The sequence below is a fragment of the Sander vitreus genome, chromosome 4 (assembly GCF_031162955.1).
Source record: "Sander vitreus isolate 19-12246 chromosome 4, sanVit1, whole genome shotgun sequence".
Lineage (NCBI taxonomy): Eukaryota > Metazoa > Chordata > Actinopteri > Perciformes > Percidae > Sander > Sander vitreus.
This window is the reverse complement of record NC_135858.1, coordinates 23,293,110-23,306,309: the sequence shown is the minus strand read 5'-3', so window position 1 is coordinate 23,306,309 and position 13,200 is coordinate 23,293,110. Positions and strand designations below refer to the sequence as shown.

Genomic DNA, 13,200 nt, shown 5'->3' with positions numbered 1-13,200 from the left:
ATATATTATAAATATATACATATATAAATAAATAGATACATAAAAAAAAAGAAGTAATTAAGTGCCTCTACTCATATACAGTAATTAAGTACAATTTTGAGGTACTTGTATTTTCTATTTTGGGCTTCTTTATACTTCTACTTCATTACATTTTTGAGATAAAATGACTCCATTGCATATATCTGACATCTATAGTTACTGCTTTGCAGAATAAAATGTGCATATAAAACATATGATTAACACCTTTTTGGCTTGTGACTAGGGCTGCACGATATCGGGAAAATATGCAATAACGTCGAAAAATGTCACAATAACGATATTACTTGCTATAAATAAATAGATAGCAAAGTGTCTGTGGTTAGTTCACAGGTGAGGTGAAGATAACGTCCGAGACGAGCCAGTTACAGACGGGCTCGGTTGTGAACAATACGCTAATGTGCAAGATTCTGTGTTTTTAGCTGAGTAAGACCAGGTAATATTTGATTAAAAGAGATCAGTGATGCTGTTTTGCCCTCAATGTTGTCCATTATTATTATTACAAATTTGCTAGAAGTGATATAATATAGCGTTTTAGGTGGAGTGAGCACTGCGCTCTGTTTAAAAAGTAGCCTTTTAAATGCTACATTGCTTGTAAAGAAATAACGGGAGTAACAGGCGAACCAGCTTTAAAAGTGACATATTTAACATCATCTCTTAACGTTATAAGTACTTCTTCCACTACTGCACATTAATCAACTTTTTTAAAACTGCATTTCAGCAATGTTTACATGTACCACAGTCCCACATAGACCTCCAATGTTAAATTTTGTATTAAAATATTCCAGTGCCTTTACTCAGGGTGCAATTTGCTGGTCTACATGTCCCTGCCTCTGCTCAATTATTTTTATTCCAACAAAATGTATCCCCCCCCTCAAAATGATCAATGTTACTTCACCAATAGTCTAGACCAGGGATTTTCAACGTTATTTAAGCCAAGGACCCCTTACCTGAAAGAGAGACTGAGCAAGGACCCCCTACTACATATATTGTATAAAATTAAGTTGCATATTAAACTGGGCCTACAATAACGTGTAGGGCGGCCTAAAGCCTTTATACATACTGTACCTTTTAATGGTACACTAACAAAATTCTGTAATAACTGCACGCAAGCTTGTGACGTACATGTATGTGATGGCTGTATGCCACAGTGCATTAGAGACCCCTGGGCATTTACACAAACACAAGCTCACACTTGCATCCCCGAGTCAAATCGATGTGCCTGACCTTGTGAACCGTGGACCTGGACCACATCCAGTGGGAGCACTACAGGCTACAGGTCAAGAGGGATACAAAGGGGGCATGGAAATCGAGGCTGGGCATTCAATGGAGACAGTCTGGGTAAGAAGCCAAAGGGGTACAACAATGACAGTTGAAATGTGTAGATCCAGTTAAAAGAGGTCTTTTGGCAGTGTAACAAAAGGGGCTCAGTGGCTAGAAGAGAGGACCGTGGTGACGGAAAAGCCTCATACTGGCATGTTCACTATCAGCGGTGCCAGCATGTCAGACGACAGATTCAACAAATTAATCCTTACCTCCTTCCCTCTGGAACTTAACAAAACAATGCATCAAAACGCTGGCCTGGAAAACTGGCTGTGATAGTTAGCTTTGTGGAAAAACGTTCTTGAGAGAGTGTGTGCATTGTGTCACTCTCAGCATCCTAAAAATAATTTCTATAGTTTACAGCATTGCAGAAAATCTGCATATGACTGCAGACAATTAAATTACATTAATAATGCAGTATGTGACCAGCAGTACAATGACTTATTTTAATATGCTGCATGATGTATGACCACCACAAAGTCCAAACTACTGTGAATGTGCATATTAGCCTTCTCTTACCCCATACATCACCTGCTGTTAACACTAAAACTGAGCAACAGCAGCTACACACAATAATAGACCAGCTGAGCTCAACACATACTGCTGGTTATATATTAGATTTTACACGGAAATCTAGTCAGGAAAATGTACCGAAATGTCAACTATCATCACACACCGCACACAGTAAAGAAAATAAAGCTCAAGTTCAAAGTGTACGTTATTTTTTAATGTGACTGTTGCACATCTTAAATCCCATGACAACAGCAGCCAGAGATATCAGTGAGTTCTTTGTTTAATCATTCCATCTCCTCTCTCTCTGAAGATGAAAGAGAATTATACAATCACGGAGAGTGAACAGCTTTTTTGGAGGATGAGGTAATCCATTAGCTAGCATGGCTTTGAATAGTAAAATAGAAGTGAAGTCCTACTTTCTGTTCCTTCTTCTTCTATACCTCAGATTAATTTAATTTACAAACCCTGAAAAACTTCCCTCACCCAGCTTTAATATAAGGCACTCAAATTGATATTACTCACTCATCATTTATGAGTGAGTAATGAGTACAATTATTTTCTGTAGAAAACTGTACACACAATGTCTGGGAGATAGTTCCATTTTTTATCATTTGGAAAACTTCTACTATTGCCGCGAGCGTCATTAAGATAAGACATAAAATGGAAGACAAAATTGAAATCTTGCTTCAGGGAAATGTCCTACATTTTTTTTCTTTCCTCATTTGAGAGAGAATAATCATATTTAACATATAACCAAAGGGGCTTTTGAGTGTTGAGTCGTAAAACCTTAATTTATCTCACACTTTAATATGGTTTAGTCGAGTCAGACCATGCAGCACTCAGTTACTGTTATTGTGTACTGTCCTCCCAAGAACACAGACAGCATCAAGTCCCCAAAAACAACAGGTGTTTATGTTCAAGTGACAAAGAAAGCAAAGGAGTAAATATTTTGGCACTTTTATAGAGACTGCTGTTTAGGGACTGTTGGACTACCAGAGGAGTTTTGGGATCTTTAGTCAAAATAGATCTGACCCTCCCTTCGTCAGCAATACAGTTTTCTATGACCCTCCAAAATGATTGGGAAAAGAAGCATGACCCTCCCCAACAATGTATTGATGCCTTCTGTACTGGTTTGCGCTTGGCAAAGATGTATAGATAGCCACTGTTTTTTTTTTTCTACAACAATGACATATGTACATGACTTAACCTCTGCTTTCTCATCTTACACATCACACTCCATCAAGATGGTGGCCATTTCAGTAGATTTACTCACTATAAGTCAAACAGTTTTATTTGACAGTCAGTGTGTTCAATGAGTTTACAACACTTCAGCGGTTCTTCAGAGCTCATTAAAAACTGTAAAAACTGATAACGGAAAAAGGTTCTTGAGTGACAGATGTGTGCCTGTGTTTGGAAAATTAAGTATGGATAATTTCGGCCTATAAAATCATTTTATTTCATCATATACTGCTATAATCTGGTAGTCGTGGCATCATGATACCAGCGCGGATCCCACCATGGCAGCTGCCTTTAGGTGCTCTGGGTAGGTCTGTGTTAGTTGTGTGAAACCGGTGTATGCAAACGCGGGGTGCTGTCCACCCAACACGGATAATGGGTACATAGGGGCATGATACATGCCGGGAATTGACGATGCCCATTTTTTTTAAGCACTGTAGGTGCTGTTAGCGATGATGCCAGTGTTAGCAGCATCAGTGCGGGTACCCAGGACATCTAACCCAGGTTAGCCAGGACAGCTTTCAAATACATCTCCAATATTTACCCGGGGTTTGTAACGTCTCTGGTCAAGCAACTGTTAGAAACACTTTATTATATTGTTCTATGCTCTATTGCACATGTTTTGTATGTCTTGTTATGACATTTTGATATTTTTCAAATATTTTAATAAAGAAGTTCATGTTTCAAGTTAAAGTACATGGACTCTTAGAAAATCCTTTTTTTTTTTTTTACTGCGGTATCGAAATCGGCATCAAGAATCGTGTTATTTTACTGGTATTAGCATCGACTACTGAATTGTTGGTAACATGACACCCCTATTTAGGACACCTGGTTTTTTTGATTATTCCTTGAAGTTGTGCGGCCACGGAGACGGAGTGTCTGCGCGACGGCAGGATTTAACGGGCTGCCTGCTGGGCTGTCGCTGCTCAGACCAGGGGAGAGGTCTCGGCTCACACGGTTTGTCTCATCAGCAAGCAGGGCGTCAATTCGGAAGTTTTTCGATTTCTCCATGATGGCTTCACTCAGGAGACTGAGAGCTATATGGAAAAATATGCACCAAACAAGCCACTTTGAAATGTTGCTGTTTTCATGAATACAAAAGTTGGGTGACCCTCACCTTAGACTAAAAAACGTTGGGTGACCCTCCCCTCAACAAAGAATAAAAATACATGACCCTCCCCTATTTTCCTCCGGTGGTCCATTCCATAAATACCGAACGGTCCCTTATTACTTCCCATTTTTTTTAACCATGACCACGATTGCTACCTAAACTTAACCGGTTACTATTAGTTAGTTAGTTACTATTAGTAACCATGACAACAAATTGGTAATTGCAACAACGATCTTTCCCTCACCATAACTAAGTTGTTTTTGTGCCAACACTGAACTAAACCTTAGCCATAGTGTCGTCACATCATACAGCAGACAGTGGTGCACTGCAACGAAGTGCATTTATCCAAGTACTGTACTTAAACTTACTTAAAATGTTAAGATACTTGCACCATATTTGAGTATTTTCATTTTATGGTGGCCTACTTCATGCTTCTACTCAACTACATTGATTTTAAAGCTTTTGTTACTGGTTGCTTTGCAAATTTAAATGATTGCTACAACATATAAAGTCAACTAATGCATTTTGATATGTTATTGTAGGTTAATATATAAGCAGTGGAAAGTAATTATAAATAAGTAACTAAAATGAGTAAATCAAAATAAAAATAAACCTGTGACTGATTCTCAGAGCTGTTACATAAACAATGCACTTATTTAAGGAATTAACATGTCAAAGCAAACACACCTCATAATCATCTTACTGTAAATGACAGGCTACACAAAGCCTCACAGCCCACGTTCACACGTCTTTCAGAGCAATTAAATGCTCCACTTCCTCCGGGTCCTGATTTACCTTATCGAGCCACCTATGTGCTGTGCTCATCCCCACTTTACAGCAGGCCTCTGCCTCAGCATTACAAGCACAGTCATTTATTTGTCATCTGGTGCCAGGATAAACTTGTGACAAATACCATGGGAGGCTGTCTCTACCATTCAAACAGGGACATCTGGTCTATCTACGGAGTGTGATCACCGAGCTTTATGCTAGCTTCAGGAATAGAAGTGACTTACCTGGAAAAATGGTCTAAATCAGTGGCTGCCTCAAAGACAGGAGGCAGCAGGAGAGGCGTCCAACAATGGCATGCATGGGAATGAGGCTTCAGCACAATAGGCTCAGTTCAAATTCAATCAGCCCACACAAAGAGGTCCTGCCATTACAATGCATGAATGGACCGATGAATTGACTGGTGTTGTTTATTTCTCTATGAAGTCTCCATCACACTATTGGCACCGTCAACTCAAGGACAAAAAACTGCTGTTATTGCACTAGTCAGACAGAGAGTGGGAGTTGCAGTGAGTTCAGCGAGACCAGATGTCAGGCAGGAGTGTTCTTCCCTGCTCTCTGTTACCACCTCCCCTGGTCCCTTTCAATTTCTCTCTTTGTCTCTTTTCTGCACAAAGATAAACAGCATTATTCACAATAATGTCCCGGGAGGCACAATAACACATAATGAAGATTGATGCTACAGAGCAGAGGGATCTAAACTTGGACTTCAGAGAGCAGTTGTTGCGTTCATTAGGCCTACAGCAGCAGCCCTCTGGGTCTTGGCTGTTGACCTCTGGGTGTTCCAATAAAGGGTGAATAGGCCATGAAGCTAATTAAGGCCAACGAATTGTAATCTTTATAAATGACACTCTCACATGAAGCTATATTACTGTGTCCCCTAAGGCTTCTATTTGTTTATTAGCTTAATTAGAATGCAATTATATTGAACGTTCATGCAGCAAGCCCCTCTGCTGAACATTTCCATAGCATGCTGAGAAATAAGACAGTAGCTTAATGTAGAATGGGAGTTATTCTGTTCAAATGCATTTGGTATAGTTTGCCGACTATCGTTGTTGGTTATGAGGCCGACAGCTGTGGTGTCGTCTGCAAACTTTATGATGTAGTTGGTGTCAAAACTAGCAGAACAGTCATGCGTCAGCAGTGTAAACAGTAATGGGCTCAGTACACATCCCTGTGGTGATCCTGTGCTTACTGTGGTTGTTTAAGATGTTATGTTACCTACCCTGACTGTTTGCCATCTCTCTGTCAAAAAGTCCATGATCCATCTGCACATGCCAGGATCCACACGCAGCAACAACAACTTTAAATGAGCTGTTGTGGCAATATTGTGTTAAAAAGTTAAAAGGATCCTGGCATAGGTGTTCTTATGTTCCAGATGAGTCAAAGTAAGGTGAAGTGAAGGCAAATTGAAATGGGTTCAGAGTGGTTGGGAGGCATGACGTGATGTGATTCATGACAAGCCATTCAAAGCATTTCATGACTATTGTTGTCAAGGCTACAGGGCAGTAGTCATTCATGGAGGCTGGATTGGTATCTTGGGCAGAGGTGTAATGGTGGCGCTTTTAAAACAGATAGGCACTCTGGCTTGGCTGAGCGAGATATTGAATATATTTGTGAAGACGTTCTTCAGCTGTTCTGCATATACCTTTAGCACACGGCCTGGAATCTGATCCGGACCTGCAGCCTTCTGAGGGTTAATGTTGTAGAAGACCCTCTTCACGCTGTCAGCAGTCAGCTGCAGGGCCTGGTTGGTAGGAGGCAGTCCCCACCTTTGTGCCACTCTGTTGTCAGCAAACTCAAACCGTGAGAAAAAGGGGTTGAGGTTATCTGGTAGGGAGGGGTCATTGTCCATTGCCCGTGCAGTTGGCTTGTAGCCTGTAGCTCTTTGAAATTCCTGCCATAAGCGCCTTGTGTCCTTCGTGTCAGTGAAATGACTGTACAACTTTTTCCCATACACTCTTTTAGCCTCTAATTCTCCTAATACCTTCTTTGAGATTGTTTCTTGCTATATTGTATATCTCACTATCCCCAGATCTGAATGCAGCATCACGAAGCCTCAGCAAGGAGAGAACCTCCCCGTTAGCCATGGCTTATTGGTAGGACGCAGCTTAACAGATTTAATCACAGTCACATCATCAGTGCACTTGTTTATGAATCCCAGCACAGTCTGTGTTTACTCCTCTAGGTCTACACAGTCTCCAGATGTTGCAGCCTCCTTGAAGATGCTCCACTGTGTACATCCAAAGCATCCCTGTAAAGATGGAATAGGCTCCTGCGGCCACAGTGAATGCCTTTCACTACTACTGGCTCTTGTCTCACTCTCAGTCTGTATGCAGGCCTTAGCAGAATAGTCAAGTGGTCGTAGCTACCAATGTGAGGCAAGGGGGCTGCAGTGTATGCATGTTTGATGTTGGAATACAAATGATTCAGTGTGTTATTACAAGTCTAGTACTAGTCATTGATGCAGCCATACACTGCTTCTCCTCTGTTATGTTTTGCCTCAGGCAAGATCTGCTGATGGTAAAGTGATGATAGGTGTGTGAGATATAAAGCAACCTGATTTTATGAGCTTGGGTTTGTGCATGCTCAGGAGGAAACAAATGAATGGATTGAATACTGGAGTTGGTCCGACACTGAAAACAGGAGTCCATTTGTAAGAAACTCACTGTAGCTCCATGTTTTTCTTATCCAGTGGCACCCTGGTGCTGTCAGATGAAATACCAGACAGAAATATACTGATTTCAAATAAGCGCTGGGTAACAATTCTTCTTGGCAGAATCCAACCCTGGAATCATAGTGACATTGTGGTCAAACTGTGATTCGAGATAGACTGGTAAATTAGCGGGGTCGATATATCAGCCAAGATTAGCTTATAGTTATGTTGTATTGCTGCTTACCTCAGCTGATAAATTACTATGAATTGCAGTACAGAAATGCCAAATATACGTTTGAGATCATTTAGAAACAGTGCCGTTACATAGTTTGTTCACTGAAAAACATAGTTCTTTATATCTTTTTTTAACTTCAAAATGTCACACTCAGTCCATGTCTAAGTCACATTTCTTTAAAAAACTGATTGAAAGGATTGTAGTGAAAACATGTTGTTGAAGTTACTTGTACAGTATTTATAAAAAATAATGAAGGAATATCAAACAATCATCTGATTTTTGTAAATATCAATTCTGGCATCAACCTCCAGTATTAATTTGTCTCTATTTGTGCTATTGTTTAACATACCTATATTTTAAAGCACATTATAGTAAAAAACTAACCGTTTTTTATTTACATGTGAAGAGTTTCATCTCATCTAATGTGTAACAGTTCATTGCATTAAATATTAATTTGATTATTTTATGTGATGTTTTATATTTCAGTCTTGATACTTGAATGGTTTATCTGATTTTCTGTCAGTGTTTATACACTTGATCCTGAAGTAACAATATTACATTTCAACTATACCAAGTAGTTCTATTTCGTATAGGCTTCGCCCTCTAAGAGCTATCGCTATTGGGTTTATCCAAAGATTTTGTTTTGTGCCCTGTGCCCCGCACGTGCCTCTATTACGTCCGCAGATACTGTGTATTACAGTGGTGCGACCAGAGATCTGCTCCCCATTTTTTCTTCAGTGACAAGCAGTTTTGAAGACTTCGAAGAACAGTGGTGTCCGCCGTGTACCGACCACCGACCGGCTACATCCTGCCACCGGCCCACTGTTCTGCGGTCGCTTACTGCCGGAGGAACTGAAGCAGCAGACGATGGCAGTCGAGTAAGGTAAGGTTACCCCCTGCTGCTACAGATGGCCGGGAAGGGGACCCCTTTGGCGGGCACGAGTCCGCTGACTCGATCCCCAGAAAAGGGTTCCCTTGCCGGCTCTCCCTCCTCCACGTTGAGAGGACTGAAGCTCGTAACGGCTTACGGATTACGAGTCCCGTTATGGCGACTGTCTCCGTCCCAGGAGAGGAGCACCACACCGTTGGCTTTCTCCTTTTTCTCTCCTCCGCAGCGGGCGGGCTCCCTGCCCACCGCTAGGTTCTTGTTCTTGACCTGTGCGAATGCCGAATAGCATTCCCCTAACCAGGGAAATGGACGGCGGCCCCTTCACGGCGGCAGAGCCTGGCCTCTATCCCGCTTCCAACGGCCCACACCGCCGTCTCCCCGAAACCAGGTCCATGCTCGCTCACTGACCGCACGTACCAGTGTACTGCCTAGGTGGCCGCGGTGCTGAACAATACCGTTTTTTGCTAGCATGACCACTAGCTCTGCTGTATCCACAATGACCGCTAAGCTGCGGTCTGCGCCTCTCCAAGCCCCGGCTCCAGCTCCAACTACGGCGGCGCTGTCATGCCCTTAAAAGCAGGTTTTTGAGAGAACGGCTTGTGAGAATCGAACTACCACTTTTTCATAGCGGCGGGGGCGCAATACTCACTGCTGTGTAACAGCCGACACAAAGGCGTGTGCGTGCCACTCTCTCAGTCACGCTCTAGCGCCGGAAGGCTCAGCGCTCTCTGTTGCTATGCCAGCAATCAACACACGGCTATACGCCTCAACTTGCCAGCTTTCCCCCGGCTCTTACCAGCGTGGTGAAAGCTATAATGCTATCTCGAGTTCAGATAATGGCTCTGACGCCTTGCACACATGTGGTGCCATAGGCAGAGCCCGGTCACTCCCACACTGTGTAAACAACGGGAGCGAGCGCCCACTCAGTATGTGCGTGCTACACAGTCACTCCTCCCCCGGCCGTCTGGCGGAACGGGGAGAGCTCTGACTCGATGACTGCTCCGCCATGCGTTCTCTGAATACAGAGCATAGCGGCAACAGACAACACATGGATGTGCGCGCTCAGAGCGGGGCGCAGTGTGGGAAAGCTTGCTACCCAGGAATGCATGGCTTTCAAGCTTTTCACAAAAGGCTATACGCTCCAGTTTACCAGCCTCCTCCTCCTTTTCAACGGTGTGTTGGAAAAAGCCGTTTCACCTCAGGGGAGATAGCTGCTCTGACGTCAGAGCTGGCAGAGCGGCGGGCAAGAATACTTTTTTTTTATTCCGCGTCCCTCCAGGAGAAGAGAACGACGGTTTCTGTTCCCGTTTCTTCTCACACCGGGAAAGACGGGCAGACTGGAACCCTTCTCGACCTCAATTCAATTATGAACATTATGAGGCACCCATCCCACATGCTGACGGTCAGACACGTGTTTGAATGTGTATGCCACCACGTATGGCTCACTTCCGTGGATCTGAGAGACGCATTTTCCACGTTCCACATTCTCCAAATGCATGGAGATGGCGTTACAGCGGTTACAGAGAAATGGGATCAAAGCCCCTTTTTATTTGGACGATTTATTCAGTCCAAATAGTTTGGGCAGCACCTACAGACACTGAGTTTGCCATAAACTGGCAAAAAGAGCTTGCTGGTCCATTTACAGACAACCACTATGAGAGCCAAACTGTCAGCGCCAAGGCTGGACGCACTAAGCTCTCTGTTGTCACGTATCACGCCTCATGCGACAGTGTCATCGCTGTCTGTGATGCGTCTTATGGGCATGATGTCTACGAGTCACGTGGTAGTCCCCCTGGGTCTCCTCCACATGAGGAAAATCCAGAGGTGGTTCCATTTTCAGCACCTCGACCCTAAACACCACAAGTGGTGGATGCAGACCATCCTGCCTTCTCTTCAGTCACACCTGGCATATTGGGGAACCCCCCGGACCCTGTCAACCGGGGTTCCCCTGGGCAAAGAGACGTCATACGTGATAGTGTACACGGACACGTCCCGCGTCTTGGGGAGGAATGTGCGAGTCACAGGTGGTGGGAGGAGAATGGCCACCTCCCCCTCTCCCCCACATAAACTGCCTGGAACTGTCCATGGTGCTGAAGGTATTGAAACACTTCACCCCAGTAGTAGCAGGGAGACATGTCGTCGTGCGGACAGTCAACATTACAGCAGCAGCGTTCATAAACTGCCAAGGCGACGTGTGCTCTGCCTGCTATTGGAGATAACTAGGAGCCCCCTGCTGTGGGCCCACAGTCATCTGTTGTCCATCGAAGCAGTTTACATCCCCGGGGTTATTTGAACCGGGCGGCAGACCTAATGTCGAGGGGAGGGCCCTCTCACAATGAGTGGAAATTGAATCCCACTATTGTTCAGAAGCTGTGGAGCAGGTTCGGGAAAGCGGAGGTGGACCTGTTCGCCTCACAAGAGAACACACAGTGTGCACTGTAGTTTTTCCTCGAGCACACGGGACAATCCACCCCTCTTCTCCCACCAACCCTGGCCCAGAACCCTCCTATACGCTTTCCCCCTGGTCCCTCTGGTCATTCTAGCGGCACCGGAGCGCACGAGCGCATCCTGGCAGTCCCCTGGCAACTACCGTGGCAAGAGGATGCTGAGTGGGAACGCTTGCAGAGACTAGGCTTGCCCCCTGCCATGGTGCGCACTATTCAGGGCACAAGAGCCCCCTCTACTACAGCGTGTTACGCAGGGCATTGGTCTGCTTTCCAGCGCTGGTGCACGGAGAAGGGTGCAGAGCCCACGTAGTGTCCTCTGCCCCTAGTGTTAACTACCTCCAAACATTGGTGGATAACGATTTGGCTAAGAGGGTGTGTGATTTATGCGCTCTCCTCTCCATTAGAGGGGACTGCGCGGCCACTTTTACAGCCAAATCCACCATCACACCAAAGTTTTAACAACCTTCGGGCAAGGGAGTTTTCCCTCCGCCTCATAAAAACGACACAGAGGAGGCGTCTCACCGACCTTCCCGGTGCGTATGTTATTCCAGTACATTTTATGCACGACAGACATCAAACGAACACAGTGGCTGTTCGTTAACTACAGAGAACGCACACAAGGTGCAACTCTTTCAGAGCAGCGTCTGTCTCGTCGACTGTGTGAAGCTATCACCCACGCCTGTAGCGCAGAGGGAGTGGAACCCCCCTGCCCTCAGAACATTCTGGCCCACTCCACGAGAGCGCTACCAGCGTCCGCAGCCCCCTCAGTGGCGTGACGGTGGCCGCCATTTGTGCAGTGGCCTCCTGGGCGTCCCTGTGCCCGTTTCTATCTGCACGGTACGTCTGAGTCCCCCATGACTCACGCAGTTTTATCCGCACTTGATGGCGGATGATCCACTGTCAGGTTTGGTTTTGCTGCTGTCTCCATCCTCCTGCACTTAAGTGGCTTGGAGGAATGCAGGGTTTTTTGCAGCTATTAATTGTGATGTTAATTTTTGTCACCATAAAACATTTTCACAATCCACATGACATGGGCCTCATGATCAATAGGCCTACTCATGATGATGACAGGGTTTTTCTCATCAAAATAATGTTCTGATTCATTCAACCTTGTTCAGTTGAAATAGGAAGATGAATTAGTCTACGTTCTGCTTGTGGACCTTGTGTTGCAGGTGGCGTTGACAACATCAGCTTCACCCTTAACCCAATAGCGATAGAGGGCGAAGCCTATACGAAATAGAACAATAGTTACGTATTGTAACTCCAGATACTATGAGTATAGGCGCAGCCCTCTAAGATTCGGGCCACCTTGCTTCACCAACATTGGCTGAAGAAAAATGCTGATGTTGGGAGCAGATCTCTGGTCGCGCCACTATAATATAACAGTATCTGCTGACGTAAGAGAGGCCTGTGCGGGGCACAGGGCGCGAAAGAAAATCTTCACCACTGCGCATGCGCGAAGGGATAAACCCAATAGCAATAGCTCTTAGAGGGCTGCGCCTATACTCATAGAATCTTTACAATACGTAACTATCGCTAATTAATAGTTGAGTCAAATGACAGAAATTAATCAGCAACTATTATTTTTTATATCATTGTAAATTCAGTATATTTGAGTTTTGGACTATTGGTCGGACAAAATGTTTTTCTTTGTTTTATTGACAAAATAATTTGCAGATTAATTGACGATGAAGTAGCCGTTGGTTGCAGCCTGTACTTTTTTATAGTTGGAATGGCAAATACACTTGAACTTGACCACATTTGGCATACATTTTGTTATATTGTGAGTATTTTTGTTTTAATATCTCCATAATTATTTCAGCTCTATCCTCGAGCCCTATTTCAAATTATGGTTAATTAACTACAATATTTTTTTCCATTTTTCTCACTATTTTACAGTATAGACTAAGTGACCGCAAGAATGGCTTTTATTCTTGGTTGAAAGGCAGCAGAGCATTTTTTTCTGTT

The 13,200-nt window shown here is 44.0% G+C and overlaps 1 protein-coding gene across 1 annotated transcript in view; it reads left to right on the top strand.

The window, feature by feature from the left end:
* grm4 (glutamate receptor, metabotropic 4) overlaps window positions 1-13,200 on the top strand; it is a 90,397-nt gene that overhangs the window by 63,874 nt on the left and 13,323 nt on the right. The window lies entirely within an intron of this gene.